Source organism: Macrosteles quadrilineatus, unplaced genomic scaffold (assembly GCF_028750875.1).
Source record: "Macrosteles quadrilineatus isolate MER2022 unplaced genomic scaffold, UCM_ALF_1.0 Scaffold_7__1_contigs__length_78375512, whole genome shotgun sequence".
Taxonomy (NCBI): domain Eukaryota; kingdom Metazoa; phylum Arthropoda; class Insecta; order Hemiptera; family Cicadellidae; genus Macrosteles; species Macrosteles quadrilineatus.
In genome coordinates this window covers 67108291-67115752 of record NW_026542600.1, presented here as the reverse complement: position 1 = coordinate 67115752, position 7462 = coordinate 67108291, and the positions used below count along the sequence as shown (strand labels likewise).

The following is a 7462-nucleotide window of genomic DNA, read 5'->3' as shown; positions in this document are numbered from 1 at the left end:
TTCTGGATTTTTAATCAAAGTAAGTTTTCAAAATGTCCACCATTTTTGCTCTAATACATGTGGTCATAAATATAGTCTTTTCCGAAAGTTTCTCACTGTTGCCTTTAATTTTAGCTCCTCTTCAAGAAGGTTGGAAGCTTAAGTCCGATTTCTTAGCTCATTCGCTGTTTAAAGTAGTGTTCGGTAATTTTCCTGTTTGAGGTAACCTCAAGCTTAGTAGTCCATTGGAGTCTGGTGACTGTGGTGGCCAAGCAATTAATTGTGTTGGCCTCTTCCAATCCACATTGGGAAAGTATTTCCAATGTAAATTCGCACACCATTATTGAAGTGGGAAGGTGCACCAAATGCTTGCTAAACTATTCGCTTACGTACATCCAACGGGACGTCTTCAATGAGCCTTGGTAGAGTATCGGTAAGGACGTTGAGATACTGACAGCAGTTTAATGAATATTGAAGATCAATGAAAGGGCCAACTAACTGGTTTTAGAGTAATCTATTCAACTTAAATCTTGTTTGGTTTCGACACTGGTGTATCACATGTGGGTTTTCTGTAGCATAGTGATGTCCATTATGGATGTTGTAAATACAATCCCGAGTAAACTTGGACTCGTCTGTCCACAAAATCGACTTGAGGAAGTCACGATGATCAAGTCAAATAACATAACTGAAGTCTCTGTAGACAATCTCTTGGTTTAATAATATGTACTCGTGTAAAATGGTAGGGATGCAATTTTTCCTTTATCAATAGCTGAGAAATACTTAAGTCACGTGAAACTGTCCTTGTTCTTGTCCGTGGATCGTCCTCAAACCACCCCAACACATCTGACACAGCTAAACACATACACTATACACATCTTGTATCACGTTCCCAACAGATTGATGTTTAGTGCCCATGGAAACTTGTATGGACACTGATGAATATTCGTTCATTTGAAAGACACCTATTAGGAAATTGACGACTGTATTCACGTCAGATTACAGCCGCATTTGAGAACAGAACCCGGAAAATAAAATCATATCAAGACACTTCGTTGGTGAACACCGACATAGCACACTAAACAATTATAATATTTTCCAAGTATGTTCATGAAATAGTTAATAATATGAATGTTTACAAGTCAACAATTGAAATCAGCTGGTTTTGTAAACAAAGTTTAACTCCCAGCTGATCAGATGTCAGCTGATCATAAGATAGCAAAATTAACAGATACTGTATTACATTTGGTTTAATGTTTTGATTCCGAAAACTCTGACCTTGACGTGGTTTTGACCTAATTTTTTGAACTTTTAATACGGCAATAACCTTATGGGTTACATCATTTTAAAGGGCATGAAATGGGAAAGTTTTTTTACGTAATTTGACAAAACATCACATTAGTTTGTATAGTTGTAAAACCACTTTGAAGTTGTTAAGAATTAATTTTGAAACTTCTTTTTTATGCTATGTGAGACATACAACGGTGAAAATATGTTTTATGTTGAAGGTGTTGCAATGGTTTTGTAGTAATATAACGCTCTTTTGATTGGTATACGTTATTATGCTGTACGTGTATTGGCTTAATTTCTATGCTCGTTTTAGTGAAGCTACTACAGGTAGGCCTAATTTTAAAAATTCACAAAATCGACCATTACAGCATAACGGGTGGGGATAGAAAATTTTTGTTTGTCATTTTTTGTTCCTTTTAGTGAGTAGAATAGCTGGTAAAAATTAACGCACTTAGTAGAAACTCACCCTGTATAAATCAACAAATCCTAAATTAACACATAGACCTATTCACGTCTTAAATTTAAATTGAAGATTCCACAGTATTTTAGAGTTTAACGATTTGTCTAACCCTTCTAAAATGTTAACATTAAAAATTTGGACGTCCACGGGGAGTAACCAGATGTGACTAGGCCTACGTGTTAGGTACTGTAATTGGGTTATTAGAAATTATAGATACAAAATAGTCTCTTAGCTATTAACCTACAAAATCAGAGCTATATTGCTTCGGTAGCTTAGGTGTGGTTGAAAGAACTGGGCGCTGGGAGGCAAAACGCGATAATTCCTCGGACGTTTCGGTAACGGGGATATTCCCCGCGAGCCGGGTAGATGCAGGGAGACGTCCGCTCAATTACCCACCCGAACCAGTTTTGTCCGCCTCACGCACTGTCCGCCTCAAGCACGTCCGGGGGAAACACGGCACCCTTTGGATCAGGTATTCTGGGTGAGAAAAGATGAGTTTTCCTCTTCAAGCTCCCTCACTTTCATTTGCAACTTTTCTAAGTGGAGATGGGTTTCTGACTTGATCTCATTAGCGACCCGGACATAACCAAAGAACAGGCAGTCGGCCATTTTATTTTTATGACAGTCGACAGTTGAGTTTGAGAGTAAACGGTGTAATCGAGATCAACAAACTACGTGTATTTACTATTTAGCATTATACTAGAACTGTTCGAGGTAAGTACTTTAATACATTTAGGTAATTTATTAACTGTTAAAAAAAACCCAACAGTTGGGAAGCGAGTTGGGAATCACTAGTTGAGAGACTCGTGGTGGAAATGTAGAGCATACGACCGTCAAAAATTCAGATGACGTCATTTTGAACCAATCACAATGCAGAGTTCTTGCGGACTTCGATTTAACCTCTTCTTACTCTAAAATCTGGCAGCTAATCTCAATCTGCCATATTTCGAGACACTGAGGTAAACTGTCAACTCCGTTCTTGAGAGATTGAGATTGAGGTTATGTCTTGCTTAATCTTAGTGATTGCAAAGTAAAGTACCTTAACTTAAGTAATAAACTAAAGTAAACTAAATAAAGTAATAAACTTAAGTATAAAAAATATAATTTACTATGGATGTTTGTTTTAGGGTGTAGCTAATTATAAGTTTAGGCATAGGCTGCACTTTACTTTAGGTCCTACACTCATCCTAAATACATTATTATTTGCTTTCTTCGTCTCTATTTCGGAACACATCACCTTATTTTAGTTTTCTTCATCGGTTTTTTGTTTTATGTTATTTTTAATTGTTTTTTTATTTAGGTTGAAGCGGCTATTTGCCATTGCACTGAAAGCATATCGTAACTTAAATTAATTTGATCCCTTTATTAGGTGAATGGTATTGAAACAAACTATGATATTGTTTCTCTCTACCACAATCTTTAATCCCTTAAATCATAGGTCTAATAACAATAATTATCTTATAATAAGTTCAATAAGTATGCCTAGTCTATTTCAAACATTCCAACGAGAATAAAACCCTTGATTAAATAGTCTAGTATTGACACAGTAAATAAAATTAAAATGCGATTATTCTACAGAAAACAATCGCATAATTGGGTGCTAATACATTGACAACAAATACATAACCTCTAAATCGCAATTAATAAATTAAAGCAATAACAAAACAATATGGCGTCGTCTCAAAAAGAGTAATTTTTTGCCGAAAGAGAGGAAGAAGAAAGTGCAGTCAACCTCCACTCAACAGCTCGATAGGTGTTGAGTAGTTTTGGTTGTATAAGTCCACCGTCAACCGTTTCAAAAATACGAAACGATTGGAAATAGAATGACTCGACACTCAACTCAACAGTCAACCATTTCAAAAATAGGGTCCCAGATAGAGGACACTTTAACAGACACGACAGTACAGTAGACCCCCTCTTAACCGACCCTAATCGGACCGGACCTAGGTCGGATGATTTAAAAGGTCGGATAAAACGGGCAATCCCTAAAATCATAACATAATAAAGTGCTATTCATTTGGAATTATAAAATCATTATTTTGAAGTCATACTTGCATTATTTATAAAATAAACTACTCTTATCTCATTTTTCATATTGATAGAAATGTCACAAATAAACACAAAACATGGTTAAGTCAAATAGGCTACTATCTACTTTCATTGAATATATTATAATACTAGGCAAGAGTCAATAAAATTCCTATTTTAATAACTTTACTACTGTAGTGTATTAATTAATGCTTTCCAAATACATCGTAATACAGTAAAGAACCTTTTGTCGTCATTAAAGATACAAGCGACCATTTTGTTACAAGACAGGACGTTTATTTATAGCCTCTCACTGGAGGCTCGAGGCACAAAAACTATCTTGACCTTGGAGTTGTTAACACCCCTCCCTCCAAGTTGCGTTGTTTGTTTACTCCAGCGATAAGATAATCAGTTCTCAAAATCGTAACGCACTTTATGATGTTATAAATTTGCCGCACAGATAACAAATCAGATCAGATGTGCTCGAGCTACGAACGATGATGACAAACTGACAATAGGCTATGCTATATTTTTTGTGATCGTCACAAAATAACTTATTGTTAGTCATATCCTGTGGAGATAAGCGTATGGTTCAGTTCTCATCGCCCAGCGTGGGAGCGGAAATGCAGAGATTCCTAGAAAACGGCGGTTAAACCGAGCTGCTCTCAAAGCAAGGTCGGTTAAAACAAACTGTATTATTTTACGATCAAAGGCGGATAATCCGATTATCGGTTAATACGAGGTCGGTTAAGAGGGGGTCTACTGTATCAATATCATGTACCTGGGGGATTAGTTAGCGGGGGTAAAGTCAGCAATCGGTAGTGAGCGCGCCTTATAAAATCTATTGCTGGCCGTTTTGCGGGAAAAAAACCCCGCGTACCATATTACCGATAATGTCACCAGATAGAGGATACTTTAACTGTCGTGTACTTTAATGTGTCCTCTATCTGCTGACATCATCAGTAATAGGCCTAAGGTACGCGGCCAGATTTTTCCGCTAAACGGCCAGCAATAGATTTTATCGACTTATTGCTGACTTTACCCCCCCCCCTTACTTATCCCCCAGGTACATAATGTTGATACTGTCGTGTCCGTTAAAGTGTCCTCTATCTGCTGACATCATCAGTAATATGGTACGTGGACGTATTTCCCCGCAAAACAGCCAGCAATAAATTTTATTGGCTCGCACCACTTATTGCTGTAGTTATTGCCAGGTTCACACCAATCCTAGGTAGGGCTAATTTACCTTAGGTACTTTTGAAGTTATGAAGTTTGAAGTTATCAGCCCTTATTTAGTACTGAACACTCTAAAACCAGTCCTTGTTGTATTTTAATTTAACCCTCAGTCAAAAGCTTAATTTCTTAAATATAAATTCACTGTTAGTGTGTTAGTACACTCCAGATTAATCAAGGGTGTTGGGACTGCTTGGCTACACTCACTCAGTTACCTACCGAGAATCTCAGATAACACAGAGAGGTTGTATAGATTTTTAGGTTAGGGGTTGTACTTGGAAGTAGTGATGTGACGAGTTGAGTTGGCGAATCGAGTTGACTCGAGCCTAGAACCGAGTCGAGTCAACTCATTCACAACTCGAGTTGGTACGAACTCGTACGGAGATTGCCGAAGCTACACGAACTCAGAACGTAACGAGTCCGACTCGCAAAACTTAAACGCTATTGGCTCACAGCCTCAAAGCGAGTCAAGAAACTGAACTCATACGGAGAAAGCTGAACCTTTACAAACTCGGGACATAACGAGTTGACTTGGTTGACTCGCGAAACGTAAACGCTATACGTAAAGGCTATCATTTTCCGACTGAAAAAATATATATACAGTCGATACAGTATAAATTTAAGCCTGTAACGACCTCGGATAATCAGGAGTGTACTATATGCATTTTCTGTAACGGCTCCGATTCCTAACAAAATGTAGGCCTAACTTCTGCAAATTAACTTTACTAAAGCTGACATGGTTGGGCTGAGATATCTAGAGTAGAGTTACATTAATCATTGTGTTGAAATATGAATACATTAGCTATAATGTTACAGTACACTTAATTACAGTAACTCAGGATTTACTTAGCCTAAACTAGACCTTCAGGGCCGAGGTAACTTATAATTTACCGTGAACCTAGGATAATACGGAGTTCATGTGTATGTTAAGGTTTAATAAGCTTTAATGACCACTGTAAAATTTACTAGGCTCCTAATAAGGTTGTGCTAACAAATATACAAGTTAGAACAATACAAGTGTTTTAAAATTAACTTACAAATATATTTTAAATAACAAATCTTATGCATTTCATTACTTGACCACATACATAGAAATTAAACCTTTAAAGAACTAACCACAGTAAATAACCCAGATTTCCGTAAAACCGGGGCACAATTGAGAGTGTACTTTAGTTAGTGGTGGTTATGGTTAGTTTATTTTGTATCAGGTTAGGAATTGTTATTGTAGGTTGATATATTTAAGACCTCACCTACCTTATCTTTACTGTACCTCTTTAAATGCTTTCAAACCAATCCTAATGCAATTTATCTCAACGTAACATTTCTTAACCTGACCAAACCAAACATTTAAGCATAGCTTAGAAGACTATCAATATTCCTCATCCAACCTATTTTAACCAAATACATTTTAGATAAATATGGACATATAATGTTAAAATAAATACATTTTGAAATACATAAGAAGAAATCCTTAGATATCATTAACAGAGAAATATAAAAAATTGGCTTAAAGCTTAAAGTGTTGATATGTTCAAGGAGGGGGGGGGGATAGCCTCAAAATGATGGCACTGAAATATACTTAAAAAAAGTTAGGTTTGTCATTGTCCCGAATGTATTCATGTGTTGACTTTATGGGTTGATGTAAATATTAATAATATTATATTCTCTCAAAATCTGTTTGTCATGTTCCAGGCTAATTATTTGCGGGCAGTTGGTGGAGCAAGTGTAGAGGACCTGACGAGAAGGATTCTAGCCTACATTTTCACGAACGATTAAGCAAATTTAACTTGGTAATATAACTTAAGGGCACACTAGCTTTACCACACAGGGACTAAGTATTGTGTTAACTTTGCTGTGTACATGTTTTTTAATTACAATAGTAAAAACAAAATTAAGCAGTGTATTCTATATTATTTTTCAGTTTAAAAATGGAACTATTTATTTTTTCATTCATGTACTGCATGACTATTGCAGAAATGACTATTTTAAATATTGTACAATTGATGGAAAAATAACATATTCTTATTCTTACAACAAACAGCCTATGAGTTTTTTTCCCATTCCGTGTCTCAATCAATTGATGGTAAACAAAAACTGAATAGTTGTGTAACATTACAAAATAATACTAATATTGTGTCTTAAAATTTTATTAGTTGGGCTTAATGTGTTTCTTATCTTGAAAAAGTAATTTGTTCTAATAATTTAATTGGATAAAATAAATCTTTATACAATAAACGAAAAACTAAAGACAGTTGAAAGGCCTGCTCACCGCTTACACATGATAAAGGTTGTTGACAAAATGATGGGAGAATGTATGTGTCAGAATGCTGATACCATTTATTTTCTGGTGGTGTCAAGTTTGTTGCGCTGTTTTGCCTCATAAATTGCACTAGTATCAAAAGTAATTATGAGCCATATCTGGGTTTGGAACCTAAAGAATATTTCCTTTGAAGTTTAGGGTGTCAAAACAGTCCC

At 36.0% G+C, this 7462-nt stretch overlaps 1 long non-coding RNA gene across 1 annotated transcript; it reads left to right on the top strand.

Annotated features, from left to right (window-relative positions):
* Positions 1–2193: 2193 nt before the first annotated feature.
* Positions 2194–6837, top strand: LOC128998745 (uncharacterized). Its single transcript, XR_008491231.1, has 2 exons — positions 2194–2440; positions 6680–6837. It is a non-coding gene; the product is annotated as an uncharacterized LOC128998745 (long non-coding RNA).
* The last annotated feature ends 625 nt before the right edge of the window (positions 6838–7462 follow it).